The following is a 23,882-nucleotide window of genomic DNA, read 5'->3' as shown; positions in this document are numbered from 1 at the left end:
GTGGGGAGCGCTTGGTAAAGGGTCCTCGCGGGGGGAGGCCGACGCGCTTACAAGGGCCTTCCTTTCCCCGTATAAACCTATCCCTCGCTCAGGTTTCATTGTGCTGAATTAAATAAACCGGGCGTTTTAACCCTCTTCATTCCCCCGAGTCTTCCTCTGCCCTTTTCCTCACGTCCCTCTTTTTTCCTACTCCAGAATAGGATACAGCAAAAGGGAACGTGTTCCAGGGGAAACTCCCCGGGGCACGAGCCCCCCTTCCCCACCGCCTCAGTCCAGCTGCAAGCAGCCCGTACCCGGCAGCGGTCTTGTGCCCGGCATCGCCCCTCGGCTCCCACGCTGCCCTTCTGCTGCGTGGGCAGCTTGGCTGAAACCCCTCACTTCTTGGCCCAAAGCGTTGCTTGTCAGCTCAGGTGGGATCTTCACAGCCCACACGCCCGCGGCTCTGAGGGCGACAAGGAAATGAGGACCGCGATAAGCCCCCAAGCCCTGCAAGTGCCATGCACGGTGGCACTTGCCTAACGATGCCTGATGGAAGATACTGCCGCAAACCATGTAAACCGAGGGGCCAAATCCACAGATGAAAATTCACACCTGCTGCCTGGCTTGCACGAATGACTCTCCAAATCGCAGAGCCTTGGTGTTGCGCTTTCCAGGCTGCCGGAGAGCGGCTGGGAAGCACTGCTGGCGGGACGGGAGGCTCCTAGGAGTCTGCTCACTTGACCTCAGTCCCAGGATTCCTGTAGTTTCTTGTAAACGTGCCACAGCATGCTGAAAATTATAGACCTGAGTGAGTTAACATTGCGCACATGATAAATGCTTGAAATGCTGAGCAGCTAATTCAAACAAGCGTAAAGTTGTGGATGCAATGATTAACAAGGAAAGTATCTTAGGCCGACATAGCAGAGTTGCATGGATGCATTTCAATTTGATATAGGTAAGTCACTGCAAATAAAGCGAGCACACTAATCCATGGTGACATTCCAGCATAGATGAGGCCTAGCAGCTTTGATGGTAACGTATCCTTAGGTGGGAAAGGACAGGTTTGAATAAGGTGCGCTTGATAAAGATTGAGTATTCATGTGTTAAAACACAACACTTTTTAGTAAACTTCATGTCGTGGTTTAGCCAGCAGCTGAGCACCACGGAGCTGCTCACTCACTCCCCCCTACCCAGTGGGATGGGGGAGAAAATTGGGAAAAGAAATAAAACTTGTGGGTTGAGATAATAGAATATAGAATAGAATTTAATAGAATATAAAAAGAAGAAACTAATAATGATAATGATAACACTAATAAAATTACAATAGTCATAATAAAAGGATTAGAATATACAAGCGATGCACAATGCAATTATTCACCACCTGATGCCCAGTTAGTCCCCGAGCAGTGATCCACCCCCAGGCCAACTTCCCACAGTTTATATACTGGGCATGATGTCACATGGTATGGAATACCCCTTTGGTCAGTTTGGGTCAGCTGCCCTGGCTGTGTCCCCTCCCAACTTCTTGTGCCCCTCCAGCCTTCTTGCTGGCTGGGCATGAGAAGCTGAAAAATCCTTGACTTAGTCTAAATGCTACTTAGCAACAACTGAAAGCATCAGTGGGTTACCAGCATTCTTCTCATACTGAACCCAAAACATAGCACTAAACCAGCTGCTAGGAAGACAATTAACTACCCCAGCTGAAACCAGGACACTTCAGAAAAAATGATTTAATGTCAAGTAAAAAAAGAACAAATTAGCAACATAATGGACATACTATTAATTATCATAAGCTGGAGTGAGTGGACATCCACTGTGAGGAGATGCTTTGAGTCCCGGCATGAGTGACCTGCCACTTAGGTAAGAGGGTGCTCAGAGAATTTTTCCAAGAGAAATGTAAAATTATTGGGGTTTGAGCTTTAAAGAGAACCACTGGAGCCTGAAATTCCTTGAGTGAGTTTATCGTGCAGCCAGTGGACTGCACAGGAATGTGGTGGATCCCTGTTATTTATCTTTCTTGGCTTTATTTTTATATTGATTTTTATTGAAAAAATGTGAATAGACAATACAAAGAGCAAAAGGGCAAATGTATGAAAGAGAAATCAAAAGCAAGGAAATGCATCTTACAGTTGACATGTGAAACTCTTTTAAATGAATCTGGGATAAAGCAGGAACCCTTTCAAAGGCATGCCTTCCACTGCTTCAAAAAAGTGTATGTAACTGGAAAGTGACCTGTTAGAGAACAAGCTCTGTTGGGATGAATATATTTTCTCTCAACCAAAAATAGGTTGTAAAGGAGCTTATTTTTCTGAATAAGCTGCTAAAAGGAATATGTTTTCTGTGTAAGGAGGTTAAAGTTATTTGTTCAGCAGATTTCTGCTGAAGTTGGATGCCTAGTCAGTGAACGAATACTTCAAAAATTATTTGTGATCTCGTAGCGCCTGAGGTTTAGTTGAAATTTATGGGATGATGTTACCAACTCTTCAGGGGCATGGAAAATATTTAATTCTGTAGTGCTGAGAGAAAGAGAGACCACAGAGAGCGAGGAGAAGGGAACTGGAGGGGTAACAATCTGCTGCAGCTAAGGGGAACTGAGAAATATGTGACTGCAAGAGGTAACAAATCTTTAAAAGGTCCAGGGTGCCTAACACAGTAGTCCCTGTAGCGTGGAGGGTGCTTTTGCAGTAGGGCTGGAGCCAGGATGAAACAGATAAAAAACTTCCTGGAATGCCTGGCATGCCTCTGTGGAGGCACTGGAGCATAACAGGCAGGCAGGAGTTGGGTATCTGGCCACTGCTGTTACTAAATCTACAGAGAAAGGATGGTTAAAAGGATGGGTTAAAAGTCGAGAACCTAACTATGAATGACCTCCCAGGATTAGGGCTTTATTTGTGAAATGCTTCTGCCACTTCACTACCTGCTCTTGAAATCTCAGAAACCTTGAGCTGGTCAATAGTGAAAATACAGAACATTATCTATCACAAAAATGAAAAGTTCTTTGATGAGAGCTTGAAAGGAACTGGTATAGGACAAGATAAACTGGTCAGAGTACTAAACTGAGCCCATTAGGTCTTTTTAACTTGAGGCTTACATTGTCTGATTCATAAAACTGAATAAACTTACCGTATTTTTGGCTTAAAGTGCCTAAGTTGCCTATATTTTGGATCTGTGTGTGTTTCCCAGCAGCATGTTGTGCAGAGAGAGTGAGGGGCAGGTGAGGGTGTGAGCAGTGAAATTCATGTCTTCTTGGCTGATTAGCCCAGCTTATAAGTGATAAGTAACTAGTGCAGTTGCATTATTTCTAATAATTTGAGTACGTTTGGATGTGTGGCTTTGTGCCATGAAAACCTAACTTGAATGTCATTGTTTACACCTGCACAAATAGATGTGAAACACTGACTTTTTTTTTTTTTCTTTTTCTTGTTCTTCTGAGGTAGAAATGACTGGAAGCTGCCAGGCAGTGCCAAGCCAGGCTATCTGCTCTCAGTGTCCACTTCTGCAACAGTGAAGTCTGTTTAAGTTTGCCTTGAAGAGTTTTCCTCTTCAAGAAACAAGGCTGGATCTTTAGCTTTTAAGAAGGGTTTCCCAGGTGGTTTTACATGGTTTAGGGGAATGCAGAGTGAAATTTGCCTAAAACCGAGAGTAAAGAAATGTGGGATTCTGGGTGCCTAATTTCAAACCTGTGCTCCTTAAAATATACTACTTTTGGAAAGGGTGAAAACAGGTTCTCCCTGCACAGGATTTTACTGTTGATGAACCCTGCAGAGAGATGGCCTCGCTGGCTCCTGTTGTGAGGCACCAGCTCTGGGATTCACTGGCTGCCTAATCCTTCTTCTTGATGTCATTCAGAGGCCATTCAGCGGAAGTACGTAGCTCTCAGATATTCCCCGTCTATGCTGCCTGAGCACCATAGGCTGGCTGCTCTTGCTACTTGCTCTTTGGGAGTTCCCATGTGACTTTCATTTTAAAATGAAGGCAAATTTCATCTCTCTCTTTAAAACGATGTTTTGGGTTCTGGCTGTGGAGAAAATGTTGTACCACCAGAAAGGAAATGAAATGAATGCTAGAGGCCAGAAGGTAAATCTCTGGCCGTTGGGTAAGTGAGCTGGGGGCAGAGTACGAGCATAGCTTTGGCGATTTAATAATGTTTGAGACTGGCAGTCTTGTGTAAGCTTGGTGCAGTTAGTCTTCTTAACACGAAATAGTAAAAGATGAGAAATTGCTTTTACAGATGCAGTTTTCGTTTTGAGTTTAACCATAGTAACTTTATCTCCTCTTAAAGTAGAATATACCTGCTCTCAGGGTCTGCGGTCCACAAAGGAATTCAAAGTGACTAGCTCAGACCTAGACATCTTACTTTTAGGCGTCAAAAGTTCAGTGAGAAAACCCCCATTCTTTATGACCTTTTAATATTTTGTTTGATCTTGCCCTTCTGATACTTTCCATTTTTCTTGCCATGTGTTAGCAAGGAGCCAAACAAGTAAATAGAAAAGCTTGGTTATAGCTGAAGTTGGTGCAGTTTGCATGCTTAGGACATTAGGCTATGCCCCTTTTTCTTTTCAAGGGTCATGCAAGAGGTTGATTTCCCGTCAGACCCTTTTTCAGGTGAATATTTTATCCAAGCAAACTGAATTATACTAGAATGACATCTGAGGGCAGGAAGAAGCTCCAGAAGTATTATGCTGTGCAGGCACTCTCTAACCCACCTGTAATGGTATGTATGTCTCAGGCTAAGGATATCTCCATGGGCTTTTCAGGAGACTGTTTGGGGGAAGGCTGGTTATTGCAACCAGAGCCACAGATGTACCAGGCGGTGTCCTGACCGTCAAAAGTTACGGATAAACAGGCTGTGCTTTGTGTTCTGTGCTTATTTTATTTGCAAGTATATACAGAGCCTTTGTGAAATAGGCAATATAACAGAGAAGAGGGGTGAATTTTAGCTACTTTTTATGCATAGAAGATCTCTCTCTAAGCCTTCCATCTGCAGAGATTTAACTGTCTTCAGGAGGATGGTGCTTCTACCTAGCCATACAGGGAACATCTTCAAGTTTGGGCCATTATTCTGCAAGTTTTGGCTGCTGCTTAACCTCTGATGTTCCTCCTTACACCGGTTTGAACCATGGAGTACATTACTGACAAAATACACACATGGGTGCAACAGGCCTTAGTTTAAACTGTAATTATGATGGCCTTTCAGTATACCTTATGGTGCCTGCTACCAGCTGAGGATCTGTCCCCAGGATGTAGCAAGGAACAAGGCAAAGTACTGCAACACACCAGAAAAGTTTGAAAAAGTTACAGAGATCACAGAGATCATGGACTTTCTTTTCCTTTTTCTTTTGTTTTTGGAAGTGAGGGGAGTCTGGAATTAACAGTGTAAAATCTTAATGAGTAGATTGTGCTGAGCAGTGCGGTTCACCTCCGTTATTCTCCCAGTCTCAAATGTTTACCAGCCAATCAGAGTGTTCCTTAAAACCGGAGATTTATAATGAAAAGTCAGCCCTAATTGAATTTCTTCATTAAGAACACCATCAAACAGATACAGAACACCTTACACCACCTTGTTTAAATTAGATTCATTTTTCTGATTAATTATTAAAAGGAAAGTTTAAAAAATCATAAAATCTTAAGTGCTATTAAAAATTGATTAGGAATGCATTTTTTCATTGACCCAGTTTGTATTTTTTTTAATTTTTTTTTTGTCAAAGCTAATACATTTGAGTAGCTGCCTCAGACAGAAGTTTGTAATCATTTGGTCATCAGTCAATTAATCACAGCTTCATAAATATTGATCTCAGATTACATTTATTCTTCATTCTTGAAAGATAGTTTTTTATTAATTTAAGCTCACTCACATACATTGTGGTTTACACTGAAATTATTTTTAAAAGTTCTATTAAAATTTAATTTAAGCAGCCAGCCAACAATGCAGCCACTGCACATTGTGCCACCTTTCGGCCGGTTTATCCCTTCCTCCTGAAAGGTCCTGAGTACCCACAGCTCATACCGTAGGGCTTGCTGACTGGCATCTGTCACCTATAAAATCTCTTTAGCTGGAAGTTGCAGGCCACTGTCATCCCAGGCAGAAGGAATAATTTGAGAGTAAGTGTGGATTTCTCTGAGGGGAGGAAAGAGGTGTTTCCCGTCCCACCTTCAGTGGCCGAGTCCTGATTCCTGGTAGTGTGTCACAGGTGGTGCTGCCTTCCTGATGGCCGTACAGTGCTCTGGCTGCTCTTTGGCCTCTCCCAAGCACCAGACAAGCCGCGTGAGGGTGTGTGTTTGTGGGTACATCTGTTGAATGCCCCCAGCCCTGCTGTAGTCCCTGTCATGGAGGTCATATGTAAGGTGATGACCCATCCCAGGATGGTGAGGGTACCTAGGAGTGCTCTTGCAGGGCCTGCCTCTGCATCTCTTGTGCCTGGGAGTAAACCCACTACTTACTTTTGCAGGAGTTGCATTTATAAACAGAAACTCTAAGGATTTTTAAAGAGAGACGCTGTAAGGAAAAGCGTGGGCTCTTTGGTCCCAAGCATCTGGAGTGGACACCATCCTTTTCATAGCATGTTCACCACACCTGAAGCAGTACTGAAGCAATGTAAGCAATGTTTATTAACATTCCCAGTCCAGTTGCAGCTAATAATCTCCATCTTGACAATTAAATCTTTTTTTTTTTTTTTTTGCTTTATGCTTCTCTTATAGTTTAAGAAACACAGGTATGGACATATCAGGGGTAAGAGCACACAGCTGAAGAGTGACCTGAAGCATTCATGGAGCAGGATGAATCCTTTCCCACCCTATACTTTGTGTTTTACTTTGTAATGCTGTGCTTCACACTGAGAATGACAAATTTCTCCAGGCCAGGAAGAACTGAATGGCAGACTTGCTACAGCTGCTGCAGTACATTTGGGTTCTCTGTCCTATTCTCTGGTAAAAAAGCATGTTAAAATAAGTCACTGTTCTCTAAAATCCCTCTTGTCTGAGGACTTCAGAGTAATGGGATCACGTAGCAACCGTTATCTTTTACATCTCTGAAAAATCCCATGCCTCATCTTTAATGTCTGAAATCAAAACTGGTTGCCCATTGTTGTCACTCCAAAACCGTGTTTATTCTGGCACAGCTCTTCTGAGAGGCTCTGAAATACAGCTTCAAATTATGGGCAACAGAGCGTCCTGGTGTGCTCCTCAGCATCAGTATGGAGTCATGTGAACCCCTGTCAGCGTTCCTTATTTTTGCTGACATTGGATGTGTGTAATATGGACAATGGATCATTTTTGTGACTATCCATGTACCTAAGGTTGAAAAAAACCTATTTAATTTCAGAGTCCTGCTCTCCAATCAACGTATACTACTCATTTACCATATATTCTGCTGAAATGTAACATCCTCATATACATTTGGCATATCCACAGCACTGATTTTTCCTGTAAAAAATTAAATCACACTACAGCAAGTTCTTGGACCCCTTCCTTTAAATCTCAGTCACACACAGTGCTTTTCTGCCCTTTCAGAAAAGTAGTCTTATAAGGATCATGTCAGAGACAGCATGTGCAGAGGGCATCCAGGTAACCCATTTGTTTTACAAATAGCTGTGATGGTTTAAGATCTTACTACCTCTGAGCTGTTTGCTACCCCTGTTCTCCTTATCTTCCAAGTCAAACTCATTTTTCGCTTTCATTGTCCATGGGCTGTCAAGATGCTGCACATAATTTGTTTGTTTTGCATTATGGCAAATCAAGAAGGGTATTGTCTGCTACAGAGACAGTCATTTCCAGCAGAGAAGTGCTAGCAAGCGTATGTAATGGGGGATGTGTTAAGTTACTCCAGTTATATCCTTAAAAAGATGCCTGTCTATTCTCTGCATGTTGTGTAATCAGAAGTGGATTCTGAGTCCAGTTGCAGCTGACATCTTCAAACAGGGGGGATGCTAAGGAGATCTAGTAAATATATCACCCTCTGAGCATTTCTTTGCAATAGTCTGGTGGTGGGAGCCAGCTGTCTCTTTATCCAGTGATTTGACAGATGCCAGTGTGAATGTGAGCAGTGTGTTAAGTTTTGTACTGAGCTCGGTAATCCTGGACGGTCTTTCCTGGCATAAAAGAAGAAAAGGAAAAGCTGCAAAGCCATAGAGAGAGACAACTGTAACAGTGCCCCGGCTCTTCCTGGCTTTTTGCTGCGGACACCTGCAAAATGGCCCAACTGGAGTTTTCCCACTGAAGTATTGTGTCACTAACTCACTGTTCAACAACTTCAGCACTTCTGAGAATGAATCTGGTAGCTGAATATGAGCTACTAGTTTATGGAAATGCATCTTTTTTTTTTTTTTTAATTCAGTCTCTCCCTAAACACACAGAGTTCTTTCAGTCCAGAATATACAAAGCTGTGTATTTTAATGAAATTGTTTTAACTTCATAATAATGTAAGAGAAAAATAATCTCTCCTGCAAGTATATGCAGTAGGTAATTCTGTCTCTCGAAATTTTGCATTATTTGGATTTAGTTGATTTAATAAATTCAGCTGATATTTGAAAGGCTTTCTAATGGATTTCTTGTTAAAAATGTAAGAAAGTGTTGTTTTGCATTTTGTTAACATGTATGTTTACCCTTGGCTCAAAATCAGAGACTTCTCGAGTGCAGCAGCAACCAGGGCATTGTATACGGCTCCTTGCAGGACCAGGCATTCGCCAGCAAGATACATAAGATGCTACAGATCCAAATTGGTCCCAGGTCTTTCATGCTTGACTTACCTCTGAAATCTATAGTCCCATTTTCTCTGTCTCTTCATTACAATAACGTTTAGCAAAGATGTTCAGTATTCAAGTAATTTTTCTTGTTGTCTCTTACAGAAACACCCCACCCCATTTTTAATAGTTGATGACAGCTTATCAGACACAACATCAGAGACTTCAGAGTGCTCCTGGGACACCGCAGCTCAGGTAAATGTAGACTTAGCCTCTGAGGCTAGTTTCAGGAAAAACAGTTAAGAAACAGACTGCTGTACAGATCTTAAATTGACAAGAGAGGAAGGGAGGGAAGGATATAACATATATCCAGGAACTGCTGGAGTTTTATAAGCTTTGTGTTATTGTTTTTTAAATCTATCCGGGGGGGGTATGTTAGGACGGAAATGGAGAAACGGAAAAGCAAAGATAGAAGCAATTGGAGCGAACAGCCAATAAGTGGAGAGAGGGGCCAATATGAAAACTGCAGAGATATTCTGATGATGTTATCAATATCCATCAATTCTGGCTTGAACGGCAGCTGCAGCTGTTCTGCCAGCTTTGCTCCTTGGCAAGCTTGTCTCTGCAGCTCCCTCACCCTTCCACGCTCGTGGGGGTGAAGGAGAAGGAGACCCTGAGTGAGTCCTGGTGGCCACGAAAGGTGGCTTTGCCAGTGTTCATGCACTATTCAAGGAACCCATAAAGAGCCCTTTGAAGGGCATGCAGGGTATGCAGCTTTCATCTTGGCTGTCTGAAAAACGAGTGAGAATTTTTTTGTAGATTCCTCTTCACCCAACGAAAAGATGTAGGTATCTAGAGGTGAGCAAATCTCACCAGACACATCTGGGAGTTGTTGCAGAGAAACAGAGCTTTCTAGGATATGATGCATCATATCTTCAGATAAACATCCTAAATAGATTTGATGAATTGTATTCTACAAGTGCCTAGTTTTTCTCCAATGCCTATAAAAGGGACCCTGGGGTGAGTAGACTAGACACTGTAGATGTGTCTTAAGACTGATGAGGTGAATCCCATAATTTGTATTGAGAAGCTGGGATGAAGAAACATAGGTGTTTCAATTCTGTATGGTTGGCAAACTAAAGATCTTGATTTCAGTGACATTTCTGTAATCATATCCTAAGTGCAGTGGGTTTCAGATCCAGCTGTTTGTCATCTGGGGGGAGACTAAGCCAGACTTGCTTACAACTCTGCTTTTCCTGAAAGCAGCCAGAGTCTTGCTTACTGATAAATCTATAAATGAACCATTCTGCCAGGTATACTGCACCAATAGCTTTCATTGTGAGTCTCACTTGCTACAAAACATCCTTTGAAAAGGATTGCACTCTGGCAATAAAATTTGTCTTTTGGAACTTTTTTCTACATTGTTTATTTATATTTTTTTTCCTTTTCCATTTCTCAATTTCTGTTATTCAGAAAATAAGTTTTGGTAACTTTAAAGAGGATAATAAAGAATACATAAATTTGTTGAGAGCGCTTGTAGGAAAGCTGGACTGCTGTATCATCTGTGCTGAAATGTATGGGTAATTAATTTGCTAAGTGCAATCAAGAAAAATCAAGGACTATTTACGTCTGGCCTTGGCTTTGATTTACTTGTTAAAGCTCATTGTAGAAAGTCAAGTAAAAACTTTGATCTTACAATGTTCTCCTGAAAAACACCCAAATTTCACTGGAATTGAAGACTGAGGTGGCAGCCTGCATTGTCTGTGCCCAAAGGCCTCTGTGCTCAGAGCTGCTACTGACTTCAGTGGGAATTTTGCCTGAGTACAAAGAGATGAACAGGAACCTAGAGTAGGAGCAGAGGCCATGTTGCAGCTTCACTTGAAAATGAAGCTTATAAGGGCCATAAAATGTTGTGGGTTTTTTTTTTTTCCTGTAATAGGCTAGAGGTATTTTAGATTCAAATTGGACACCTTTAAACTGGAAGGAAAACTGTACTCACACTGATAACTTAATAGCACACCTAAATGTCTTTTAAAAGACTTCAATTTACCTATTAAGACCAAATAGACTCTCTGTTAATTTGACAGAATATCCATGTTCCCTGAACTTAGGGCTATAAAAATTGTTCATCTGCTCAGTCACAGGCCATTTAATTTTGGATGCATCATTGCCAGTTGGTTACAGTAATTAGCATTCTCTGTATTGTAGCAGCTTCCCTGAAGCTATGCTAAGTAGGGTTACACTTCTGTATGGAAACATAAGCAGCCTTGTGCAAATGAGCCTGGCCACCCATCTTCGAGACAGAAGCCCTAGCTACAGCTTCTTGGCTCAGGGTGCCCTATATGCCCACCTGCAGATCTTATTTACTGGTTATTAATGACATGAAGTGTAGGCAGCTGTGAAAGGCACAGCATGGCAGCTTAAAACCTCCGCTCCAAACTATTCTCTCAGCCTTGTCATTTCTTTGAGTGACACTTGATTTCCTTTTTTTTTTTCTTTTTTTTTTTAAATCTTCCCCTTTATACTCTCTTTTAATGAAGTTATCGGACAGAAATGAATTTTCTGGATGTAAATTGTGCATATGTGTATATATATAAAAACCTGTGAAACGAGGCACAGCATTTGCTAATGCAGTTACTTGCCACTTAAAACACAGGGGTTCTCAAATAAAAATGTTTTGATAAATCCTTCCTTATTATGAACATATGCTGCAGATATTTTGGTTGGATATGTTTTGCCATATCTCCTAATGCCTAAAGTAGTATTTTTATTGTATTTTTAATAGAAACACCAACTGCCAGTACCGGAATATGAGTAGTGCTGGAATTGTTCTTTTGTAAAGTCTAGAATAAACAGCACAATAGCTAAAACCATAAATAAATTAAAAAAAGGCCAAGATTTTTTGCCATTTGTACTGCAGCCCATGCACATTTTCTTGTTCTCTGTTGAATGTCTGTGCTTCCTTTTCGTTTCCTGGGAAACAAGTGAGGGGTTGTATGCACTGCAAGACGTATACTAAGAATAATTCTTCCCATTTAATCCACTCTGATTTTTACTTCTTAATATACTGGAAGGTAACTAATATTTAATACCATGAAATGTATCTGTGCATGTTTAATGATTCAATTAATCAGAGAGAAACCTTCTTCATAATTAAATATGGATAGGCTATAGTCTTTTCTTCTCATTGACTGATGCTACTGAGAATAAGGGATAAGAATAATTTTATACTATTATTCTGTGTGCCTTTTATTAGAACTCTGAACTGTTTGGGTGAGTAAAATCAACCATAAAAGTACATTTTTTCTTAGAGTTATGCACTCTGCAGTTTCTGTATTCCATGAAAGTCGAACCATATGAATTTAGATACCAATCCTACGAAGACTTACACATGTGTTTAAGCAAAAGAGAAGTTCAACTGATGCTAATGTGACTACTCACATTAAGTTTAAAGCCTGTGCTCGAGCGTTTGTTGGACTGGCTTTTTCAATTTCTGGAAGGAGCCTGATGTGAGCTTGGAAGAGATCATATATATGCTTGCACTGTAAGTCCCGATTTGATTGTGATTTGCAGCCATAGCTCATTTCTTTATAAGTAGCAATTTTATTAATCTGGGTGTGGACGTCTCTTGACTTGGTTACTTACTTAAACAAAGGTTACAAACCATCACTACAACTTATTTTTCTGCAGCTCCATACAAAATTCTATAAGTATAGGCTACAAAAAAGCCAACTGTTTTCAATACAGTATGCAGACAGGGTGTATATGTTGGCAAGTTAATAAAATAAAGTAATGATGTACATGCAGGCAGATTTAAATATGGAAATGGAGATTTCCTGCTTCTTGACTTCGTATAAATTGTTGAATATATTTGTTTAATGATTTATACAGAGCCTCAAGCCATAGCAACTAGGTGCTGTTTACAAAAGTTAAAACACAAATTACATGCACAGCCTACAATGGGCTTCATTAAATGACCACTTCTGCTGCCAAGGATACCATATATTAATAGTCATGTTGTAAGACCATACCTATCAGTTGAAATGTCTTTCCATATCTGCTTACCTATCTACCAGCAGATACAGGTACCATGATATGGTGTTGTACATGCAATACTGTTACATTGTAAGTCATGTGTTACTTCTAATTTAAATATTTTAAAATGACTGTGCTTTTAAGTTTGTGTGCACACAGCTGAATATACCTAAGTACTTGGAAATGAATGCTTATGGTTGGCTGTGTTTCCACAATGTCTTTTGTATATTAAATCCATACGGGCTGGTGAGCTGAGATAGCAATCCCAAGTTTGATTGACTGACCTGTCCACTGAAGGTACAAAACCTTCCATTTTCAAGTTTTTCACTGCTCACATTTCATGTAGTCATATTTTTCAACATATGTACCTACCTTTCTAATGAAAGGATATTTTTCATTATCATTGTAACAGGGAAATAATTTGCAAAAAAACCAAATGCCAGAATTTCCCTGTATAAATAGGTTACACTTCCAATGGGTAATATGGGGCCAGGAGATGCCTAGTCTGAAGAATAAAGACGTGATTATACTATTTCTATAGCACCTCAGTCAAGAAAGGCTGATTAATTTGTTTTTAGGATGACCTTAAGCCAGAAAAATGAGTGTTTTGCTCAGTTAGGGCCCAGGTGTCTGGTGCAGAGCTCACATGTATTATTTGAAACATTTCTGTTGAGACCTTAGAAACTATGGAAAAAACCCTGAAATCCATGGGTTTTCACTAAGACTAGGTTTTCTTTCTTAGGGGCAGTAGCATGCTGCAGTCAGGTGTTTATTAAGAAGGTCATATTCAGTAAAAAGAAAACCAATAACCTTCTCTGGATAAATGATCCAGTCAGTATGTAAGTAGGAACTGATGCCATTCATGTAGGCTGGCTATCACTTTTAGAACATTTTAGTGCCTCAATATATCTATTTTAGAGATCAGTGCTAATGTTCCCTTCATTGCTGATATTCCATTTTCTTTAACTGGAGCGAACAACTGAAATAATGTTGTGTCATTAGAGAGTGAAAAGCTGTTGATGATGAGCCAATGTGCCACAGGTGAGGAAGCCAAGGACTACATCTGTCCTGAAGGGAGTTCTTCTGTCAGCCCTTATCTATACAAACTGCAGGATGACATGGTGGGGAGTTTTATCAGCATGTGTTTAGTGTAGGTGCAGAGTCAGCAGGTAGCAAAACCTCAAATAAACTATGCAGGTCATCTGCAAATGAATGCCAATGACAGGTTTGGACCATGACAAGCAGTCACACATTGGGAAAGAGTTTAAGTCAAGGTATTTTAAGGGAACTTACTATTTTAGAGAGTTGTAAGCAACATTATTTGCAGTATGTCTGCAGCTTCTCCCCTTGTGAAGCCACCTTGGGTAGCTCTACTTCCATGAATATATATCATTGCACGATTTTAAAGTATGTAACCTCATCACACTACAGGGTGAGAGATGTGTAAAATGTTCCCTTTGAAAGCCAAGGTTCTCCTTCTCTTAAAATGCCCATTTCTAGCACGAGCAGGTTGGGAAATGACACTTAAAACCCTAACATTTTTATGTATAAAGAAGTTATCACTTTAGGATGAATTTTGCACACTTGACACATGGACATTTGCAATTGTGGGTAGAACTCTATTTTTGGTGAGAACAAATTATTTTAAATGCAAATTTAAAAACATAGTTATCACATGGTTGTGAGAGTTAATATTGCCATATATGTGACATAGGCTATACAAATATCTCTTGTTCATGAGTATGAAAAAAAATGTGAAGAATAAACAGGCTGATTTCTTGCTGGGTCCCAGCCTCAGGATATCTCGTGACTGAAGTTTTCTGAAAAAAATGGAGTTGAGAGTAATTGGGTACAGTGGAGAGATGAAAAAAATAGAGATCTAATATCAGATAACACTGACTGTGAGATCTATTGGGCTGTGGAAAAGTCCCTGAAAGAAGCCTAACTACTAAGTTCCATTTTAATCTAGACTGGGCAAAGCACTAAAAATACCCAGTAGGGAATGATACTGTGTTGGCAGGGAGATGAGAGAGATGATGCAACACACCTTACCTACCTCTTCTTTCCATAACTCTGTATACTCAGTATAAGGTATTCTTTATATGCAAATGCAGCATGTGGTATAGACTATATTGAATAAATAATGCAGGCACATTGTGGGGCTTTCGTTGTTGCTGTTGTTATATCTGGGATCTTAAAATGCTTTACGCTGAAGTAATGTGTGATCACTGATAGATAACCACCCTTGTATCACAACTGCTGGCATCACTCTCACAGCAACACTTATAATTTTTATTAATGTATCTATTTAGATTTATTGCATGTATCGATTATTTCTGATGCTGAAGAGTAGATAAGTATGGAACACAAATCCATTAGAAAAGTAGTTCCCCGCCCTCCCCCCCCAAACAAGTCTTTAAGGAAAGCAGATACTCCATGGTCCCTTCTGTTTCAATAAAGAATATGAACATATGGATACCATATAAAAATAATCACAGGAATTTTCATTGGGTATTAGAGTGCATACATTCGGGCTCAGTATTGACAGCAGCATCATTACTTGCCCACTCACAAATATCCGTCCCAGGAAAAACCTGAAAAAGCTGATGATTCTTCTCAGGCCAAAAGAGAGGATGACCAGGTAGGTGTTCAAGAAGGATGAGAGGATGCGTAAGGAGAGAAGAAAGAGTTGCAGTGGTGTTTCCCTCACTTGACATTTCTGGTCCAGAAGCTTCCTTTCTGAACAAAAAGCGTGGAGGGGTGCGAAGGATATGACATGAGCCTTGGCCTCCTAGATGACAGGAACTGTTGCACGTAGGACTTGGCACTCCCTCAGCAGCATCATTTGTTCACCTCAGTGTATATAGGAACGTTCATCCCCTGATCATGCAGACTAGGGAGTAGTTTGAATCCAACCACATCCTGCCCAGGCAGCAGTCTGGGTTTCCTTATATTGAACTCAAAGTAATAACAGCAGCATAAAAAAGTATGAGGCTGCTGCATGCAGTGGCCTAGTGCTCCCAGTGTGTAGTTGAGATATGGCCAGAACATGTCCCTGGACCTTAATAATGGGCAATGCTATTACTGATACTGATTTCTTGCTGTTAAGTTCTGGCTTAAGCAGTGTAAGGCAAACAACCTGAGCATGCTTTTTTCTGTGACACCAACTCCCTTATGCTACTTGCTGTCTTTGCACACTGCTTTGTAAGGGGTTCTAAAGCATGGAAATTGAAATTGAAAACCACACAGCACTTACACTTTCTACTGTAGTTCATGAATCTCAGTGGCTCCCTTTCAGATCTGGCATTTTCCCAGTAGCAGAACTTCACACATATTTTGAACTTGATGCTTCAGCCACTAAGTCTAGGCTTTGAATTTTGGACTTCTGGATTAATGAGCCTGGTATCGCAGATTTTAAATTTTGCCTAGGTTGTCCCGTGGTTGCTCAAGGCTCTTTCTGGATGTGACTCTGTAGCCATGGTTCCCTAACATTTCCTCCACCATAGAAGCACTGTTCCATACCTGAAGAGAACAGCTCTGGTTTGAATTCGTGGCTTCTGTAAACCCAGGTGTTTGGATCAGCCTTCTGTGCACTAGAATGTTTTTTTTTAAATGACTTGCTTAGGAACAGCCACTGTTCTAGTTGTATCTCTCAGACAAGGAAGTAAGTTGCCCCCCCCCATTCTCCCCCTTCCAAATCTGAGATTTTTCTTATTCTTGAATTACGGTTGTATGAGTTGCATTCTTATGTTTCCTGTTTGGACAGACTTATATTTTTATTTCTGTGCAATGTTATTAGTTTTGGCCCTCCAGTGAATGACATTTCCATCGCTAGCTTCTCCCCTCCCTTCGGCCCTACAGAAGTAAATTAGACTTGCCCCCAAGAGCTTTCTGAGACAGAGGTAATCTTCTGGTGTATTTCGAAGTGGGGTTCTTGTATCTGATGGAAGGCTTTAGTTATGACAGCAAAACAAATAGTGAATAAATATACTTTTAGGTTTGTAAGTGGATGTCAAGGAAAGCAACTAAGAAGCAAAATGACCTGCCCTGGCACTGTCGCTTTCACTTCCACTGGGAGTCGGGGAATCGGAGAGGGGAGAGTCTGGGTAGCAGAAAAGAGAGCTGAGCCTCTGTAAAGACTTGCATCTGTGTTAACAGCTTGCCAAGGAAAACTGATGCCTGTACATTAATCTGAATTATCACAGTCAGTTTTCCTTTTGTAACCAGCTCAGTCACAGCATCATGATCTCTTTCTTGAACAGGAGGTGAATTGAGCCCAGCATGGTGACAGCACCAGGAAACCTAGAGAAGGAGAGAATAAAATTAACCGATAATAGACAATTCAGAAACAGAAAAGACACTGAGACCTGGCACAACTTTCTTTTCATCTAGTTATTGACATCATAATCCTGCTTTCTTTCAATACTCCTAGTTCTCTTCTTTTTTCCAAACAAAATTCTCTTCATCCTTTGAGGTCTGTCTCTGTTATGTCAGTTTTTCCTAGCAATTTATACTTACTTTCCTCTTTGTGGAGGGGGTTTCTTTTAAGGTCTTATCAGTAACTTTCTAACTTTAAAATAATAACCTTATTTTAAAGCCCATTTATTAATTTTAAAAGCCCATCCTATTGCTTATCATGCTTCATAACACTCTTAGAAACGTCTGTTTGACCATTGGTAGACATTTTTCCTGATGGTGTTATAAGTGTTACTGCTTACTTCCAAAACTCTTGTTCCCACACAGAAGTAAACTGGTAGGGACTGAATCAAAACTCATTAAAATCCGATGACTCTGTTGGATTTTGAATCAGACTTTCAGTGAACTGTAGTCTGTCAGTTTTTACTCTTCCCTCCCTCTCCCTTTATTTCATACCCTTGACAGAAGTGCAATATACCATGACAAGGGGTCTACCCAGTTTATGCTGCATTTCAGATGTTGCTTGACTATTTTCTTATATAAGACCTACTCTTCTCTTTTTCATTTATTTGAAAATCTCAGGTATCATAGGGAAATATTTTGTTTTCCTTTTGCAGTCAGGGTTTCAATGGTTCCTCCATAGCAATTCACAAATCCTATTTTCCTAGTCATGTCTCTAAATGGTGTGTTGTGTTCATATTCCCTTGATGGGTTAGCAGTTCCCAGGCTCTGGGATAAGCATCATAACAGAGATTTGGAGGGTTTTCAGAGTCATCCAAAGGTTTGTGAGAGGACAGGAGAATATTTGACAGTGCAGAGACTGAAGACATTAATTGTATTTTGTTTGGGTTTTTTTTTTTGTTTTAATCTGCCAAGCACTCAGTGGTTGGTCCAGATCTCTCTCCAAAATAACAGGGAACAAAGCTTTTACCTTTCCAGGATGAAGACATAGTTGTCTACTACTTCCTTTCTAAGGAAACATGGGCAGAGTAGCAAGTAGATTTGTTAGACAATTATGTTGCATGGCTGAGCTTAGGTTCCGAAGACCCATTGCAGTGAGAAAAGTAACAGATACCCAATTCTTTCTCACTCAGTGGAGGGTAGAAATACTTATTCCCACTTTCAAAAATGCTTGTTTTCATTTTGTCTTTCTGTTTGGGGGAATGGTCCGATCTCCTTTCCTTAGGTGGACACGCACCATAATCTTCTTCAGTGTCAGGTCTGTGGTAGCGGCTGTGGCATACCCAATCCCATGTGTATGGGAGGCTTGAGCAGTAGGTTCCCTTCGTTGCAGGGCTGTTGGATAACCCTTGGCTGCATACATACATCTTTTGCTTTGCTTTTGCTTTTGTCAGCGTCCTGAGGTATTGTGCTGAGAGCTGACCTCCTCCTGCAGGGGTGAGCCAGCTTCTCAGCAGCATCTGCAGTTGGAACTATATGGGTTGGTTGCAAATATTTTCTGCTGACATGAGCCAAGGGGGTTTGGAAAGCACAGAAAAGTACTTGCAAACTGAGCACATAACACAGGTGGTTGGGATTTTGCAGAGATCTGGCGCTGGATTTTTAAAGGCACTTGGCACATCTCATGCCTAGAGGGATTTTCCAAACCTACTTGAAGTAATAGAAACAGGCCATTTGTTTTACCTAACTCTGGTTTCCTAATCAGCTAGCTGACTAGACTCTCTCTGCAGAGAGACAAGAACTTCCAGATTTCATGCCATGCAAAAATAGTTGCCTAAGGTAAATGGGTTAGACCAGTCTCTCTCATCCCACTGGGTGAAGAAATTAAGAGAAGATTAATTTGCAGAAAGCCCACTTGTATTCCTACCATCAAGACAAAACTGTGGAATCATGTAATTATGTAATTTGGAGATTATGGGAGGGCTACAGTTGTAGAAATGTAGAAAAATACATTTTCTGCTAGACAGTGTTTTTTTTGTTTCTAATGACCTTGTCCTCCTGTCCTCATATTGCTTATCAACCAAAATAGTATTGCCATGCCTAATACCTCTAAGCAGATCAAGTTGAAGGAAAATGCAAATTCAGGTAAGTCCAAATTATATGTTCTTTCTCGGTTGGATTCACAGAACTGTTTCAGGCATAAAGCAACCACATTTTTTTAAGCTATCATACACTCCTGTTACATTTTGTGAAAAATCATTTTGGTTTTTTTATGTCACAATGACATTTCATATAAAACATTATTTATTTTTAAGTGTTTGAACCAGCAAATAAAGTATAAATGTTTCAGAGAGATCTATAACCCAGTTATAGACTACTTTTTTTAACTGCTTACAGTAGCTTTGCAGGATGGTAACTATTTTTATGCATTTATGGTGGCCTCACTAACCTGAACACTTTCCATAAATTTATTTCAAATACAAGCAAAATGTGTTCATGCTACATCTATACTGGTAAGTAGCATTGGCAATCTTTCTGCCCCTGGTTTTGGCCCATGCTGAGCAATGCTTTCCCAAGCTGCTCCTGGGAACGATTTATGAAGGGCACTGCTGATACCCAGTGGGCAGCTTGGATAAGGCCACCCTGTATGCAGAATAGTAGGGTTTGAGTTTAATTGCTGTCATCTGGGCTGTGCAGTGCAGGTTGGCCAGGGAGCACACTAGCGAATGTTTGCTTTACTGATGGAGCTGTGTTAACAAGCAGTAAGAGGTAACACAAGTAAGAAAACAAATAAAGCATACCACCTCGAACTTATATTCATTCTTGTAAGAACATAGATGAATCTGGTAGCAAGGTTATATACCTAACTCAGCCACAGTGACAGTAACCAGGCTTCCTACTCATTCCATGGCAAGAAGTGGGATTTATTTGTTCATTTTGACTTGGACATCCTATTACACATGATGAAATGCAGAGAGACAGGCTAGACACCTGTATCCAAAGCTGCACTACGTGAAAACTTCTCCTAAGGGTTAGCGCCTTGGACTCCGAAAGCCCCTTCTTTCTGGAGAGTCGCGTTCTTCAGTTCCAGTAGTTTTGTGACGGGACATTGTTCAAGTCTGTCCAAATAGGCTTTGGCCGTGATTCCTTCTTTCTCTTACATCCACATGGAATATTCTCTATGCTGTTTAATCTTGGCCCAGTAGTTGCAATATATATTTTATTTTGTTTTCATTTTCTCCTCATTTTAAATTCTCCAGCGTCTCCAATTAAGCTCCACTTGGCTGGCAGACTTAAAGAATGATCTCGTTCATGTGCCAGACAGACAGGGTCTCTCCCAAGTCCACCCAGTGTTAAGTAATGACTTCCACTTTCGGACAACAAATCGAACTCTCTAACTTGCTACTGTACATATCCTTCACGAGCCATTATTGAGCTAAACATGTTCTTGTTCCTTCTAGGGGGCTTGAAGAAATGAGGCAAAGGAGATGAAAGCTGATTTTGGAGAAGAAAAAAATTACGTATTTAGGTACACACACATAGGTAGGTGAAAAGTACTTCTAAATTAACAGGCTTGTTTTTATTAATTGTATAAAGAACAACTCCGTGTGGGTTAGTGAGGAGTAGGAAGGGAGGAGGAAGATAGCGATTGCATTGAAACTTGCCCTGCTGGGAGCAGCCCCTGCCTCTGGGTCTCTTCCATGCTTGTCTCCTCTGAGCCTGAAGCAGCTCTTTTCTGATGTTAGCTTTCCACAGCCATTTTCACTCCGCTTCATACCGGTTTATGGTTACACAAATCTGCTCTGTCCAAATGGCATTAGATAAAGAAATGTATGACTCTCTTTGATGGATGCTATATTCTGAACTCATTCAGACAGGAGGGTTAAGGCTTTCGGTTTGGGTACTGGTTTAGTACCAAGGATTTTTCCACCTTGAGTACACCTGTAAAATCCATGGGGTTATTGTGAGGTGAAATACCATGCATTTGAGTAGGAATATGTCTTTTAGCAGGAAAGGAAAATAAAATGAAATCTTGTTTTAGTGTTAATTAGGGTTGAAATGGTAAATAATGCTTTGTCCTACTTTGACAACACTGTTTTGAAAATACAGCCTCTGACCCATGACTGTTACACATACATTTTTTCTTTCTTTACAGAAGACCTCTTTTATTTTTTGAGAATCTATAAAAACATGGGACTTGTTCTGAGCTCTGTGATGCTGGTGTTCCTCTTATGTACATCTGTTTGAATGAAATCAGAAGAAAGACCTTGGATTCTTGCGTTCAAATTGAGTTTGAAACTGAAGAGCAAAAGCATATATTTGGTCTTTGATCTTATACATGCACCTTCCAACCACCTTTTCCATTTACTGCATTATTTGATTTAAAGTCATGCTTTTTTTTCTTGGAAAGTTCACTGAGCCAATTGCATGGCTTTCACAGTGATGGGCGTTTACTTCCCAATTAGTCCCACTGAGCCAGCAAGACTATTTGCCTGAGAGCCCTCATAGCTGTGAAAAAAACCCAACCACCCAACACAAAACAATGAGGATCACAATCTGGCCCTTTGCAATTAGCGCAACACTGTCAGGGTTTCACTTTCCTGCTTAAATCCTGTAATGAGCAGCCATCGGAAGAGGAGGTAAATAAAGCTGTCATGCATATTGACAGTAATACAATATCACTGCTCATTTTTTTCCCAAAGTTAGAATTGCAGAATTAGTGTGGCACACGTTGTTCTCCCCTCTCCAGCAAAACACGTACCAGCTGCAGTCTTTTAAAGTCTCCTATCATTTTGTTAGCACAATGACTGCCTACGTGAGCAAAAAAACATGGAAACTGCATCCTACCACAGTTGACAAGATTTTTTATTTTCATGATTACTTCCCTGCCTTTTTTTATTTTGCCTGCAGGCAAAGGTTGGCATACATGTCAAGAGAACATTCTCCAGCTGGGGCCTGCAGTATAGAGAATTGTATACTCCAGAGGGCTCATGGGACCTTAGGCAGATTATTATGGTAATATTGGAGACTGCTGTCCTTTCCCTCCCACAGCTGGGCCGCCTCTCTCATTGTAAGTATTGAAGCAATATGTTTTGCAAATTATACATTGGGAACAACAGGGACCCGGGAAAGTGAGGGAGAAAGAGAAACATGGCAAAATGTTGCCTTTAATATGATATTTTTCTTGTTCATCAAGCAAAAATAAATTAAAGCTTTAATTTTTTTTAATTAAATGAGGATCATATATTGGGAAAAAACAGCTATAATAGTAAAAAACTTAATATTGATTTTATTGAGTGAGAGTTTTAAGAAAATATGGTTTATTATAGGGAAATTTCATACAGTAACCTGATGCAAGAGAACCAGAGTAAGATTACATAATAGCTTTTATTACAGATTTCAAAAATCCTTTTGAGTCCAATGAAGCTGGATTAACAAAAACTGCACAAAAAAATATCATTTTAATTAGTGCTAATGTGATCTCGTCATGGTCCAGCTGTTTCACACAGGATGAAAATCTGTGTTGCTTTATTAGCAATTCACCCTCCAAAATAATGTCACTTCTGATTTTTTACATTTCTTATTGATGTATATTTTAATAAAATATCCAAATGATTTGGTGAGTACTGTCATAAGGAAACTGAGGGGTTTTTTGCTTGCTTGTTTTTAAATAAAGACAGAGCATATATGGCTTAAAAGCATTACTGGTAGATAAATATTTCATTTTTTGACCTTTTTCAGAAACATTAGCATAAAAGTCTGATTAAGATTTATATGGTGGTGTCTTAAAGGTGATTTTGTATTTATAAAACTAAGAAGGAAACTAACTTGGTAACAAGTTGAAATGGTTGCTTACATGGGCCAGATACTTCTCCTTAAAGACTGGGTTTTATCTGCTTTTTAGTAAGCGTGGGCTTCAAATCACAGTCTTTAACCAATACTCCACTATTCCGTTAGCCAACAGTCATTTTAAATTTAGATCTCCATTCATTTTTGACAGAACTATTTCACAACTCAATTCCATTTGGAGCTAAACTTCAATTTTAATCTAAATTAATTTCAAGTTACTGAAACTTACTGCTTCATTTATACATGAAACTGTAGTATATTGCCTTAGACACCTGCCTGAATTCTACATTAAAAATAAGCAAATGTAGAAAATCTCAGTGCTCACAACTCAATTTTCTTCTCCATTATTTTTATATGCTTTAATACAGTGGAGACCCCTTGCATGTAACCACTGTAGAAAAAGACATTTATTTTTAATAACTTTATTCCTTTTCCCTATGTTACTTAAAAGATTTCATTATGCACTATTGGTGCTGTGCTAATATATTTATCAGCTCTCTAATTTAGCTCAGACTGCTAATGTATTCCAGGATGATGACCAGTGCTTATGCTTTTTCTTAAACATTGTATGGTTTCTTTTCCAATTCTTAGACAGTGATTTTATCATAAACATTTAGTACAGGGAAACAGTTTGCAATCCAGTGGCAACTGTTGTAAATTAAAGTGGGATTAATTTATACCACATGGTGTGTTTTTGACTATCATTTTAAATTACAATAATAGAAGAGGTTACTAAAGAAAACAACAGAAGAACTGTATTTATTGCACTATATTGGTTGATTGCTTTGTAGAGTCTTGAAAAAACCCTGATGATACCATGACAGTATTTCTCTCCATTTCTTCTCTGTGGTCTGTAACAGCATTAGAGAAGCCACCCTTTGTAAAGAGGAAAGAGCCCCCAAATAACAATGAGTTGGTTCCATGTGTCACCATGAAGCCACACATTTGCTACTCCTGAGCTGATGTGAAGATGTGTATTTCACATTTGATGCAAGATTGCACTCAGCAGAATGAGGTGAAAAG

The 23,882-nt window shown here is 40.0% G+C and overlaps 1 long non-coding RNA gene across 1 annotated transcript; it reads left to right on the top strand.

The window, feature by feature from the left end:
- The first annotated feature begins 310 nt into the window (after window positions 1–310).
- On the top strand, window positions 311–23,882 carry LOC128141288 (uncharacterized). The gene is made up of 5 exons (XR_008234942.1): window positions 311–934; window positions 8,823–8,912; window positions 20,471–20,552; window positions 21,921–22,080; window positions 23,720–23,882. It is a non-coding gene; the product is annotated as an uncharacterized LOC128141288 (long non-coding RNA).

Source organism: Harpia harpyja, chromosome 4, assembly GCF_026419915.1.
Source record: "Harpia harpyja isolate bHarHar1 chromosome 4, bHarHar1 primary haplotype, whole genome shotgun sequence".
In the NCBI taxonomy this organism is placed as follows: Eukaryota; Metazoa; Chordata; class Aves; order Accipitriformes; family Accipitridae; genus Harpia; species Harpia harpyja.
Note: the sequence above shows the minus strand (reverse complement) of the source record. Positions and strands in the feature narration are given on the sequence as shown.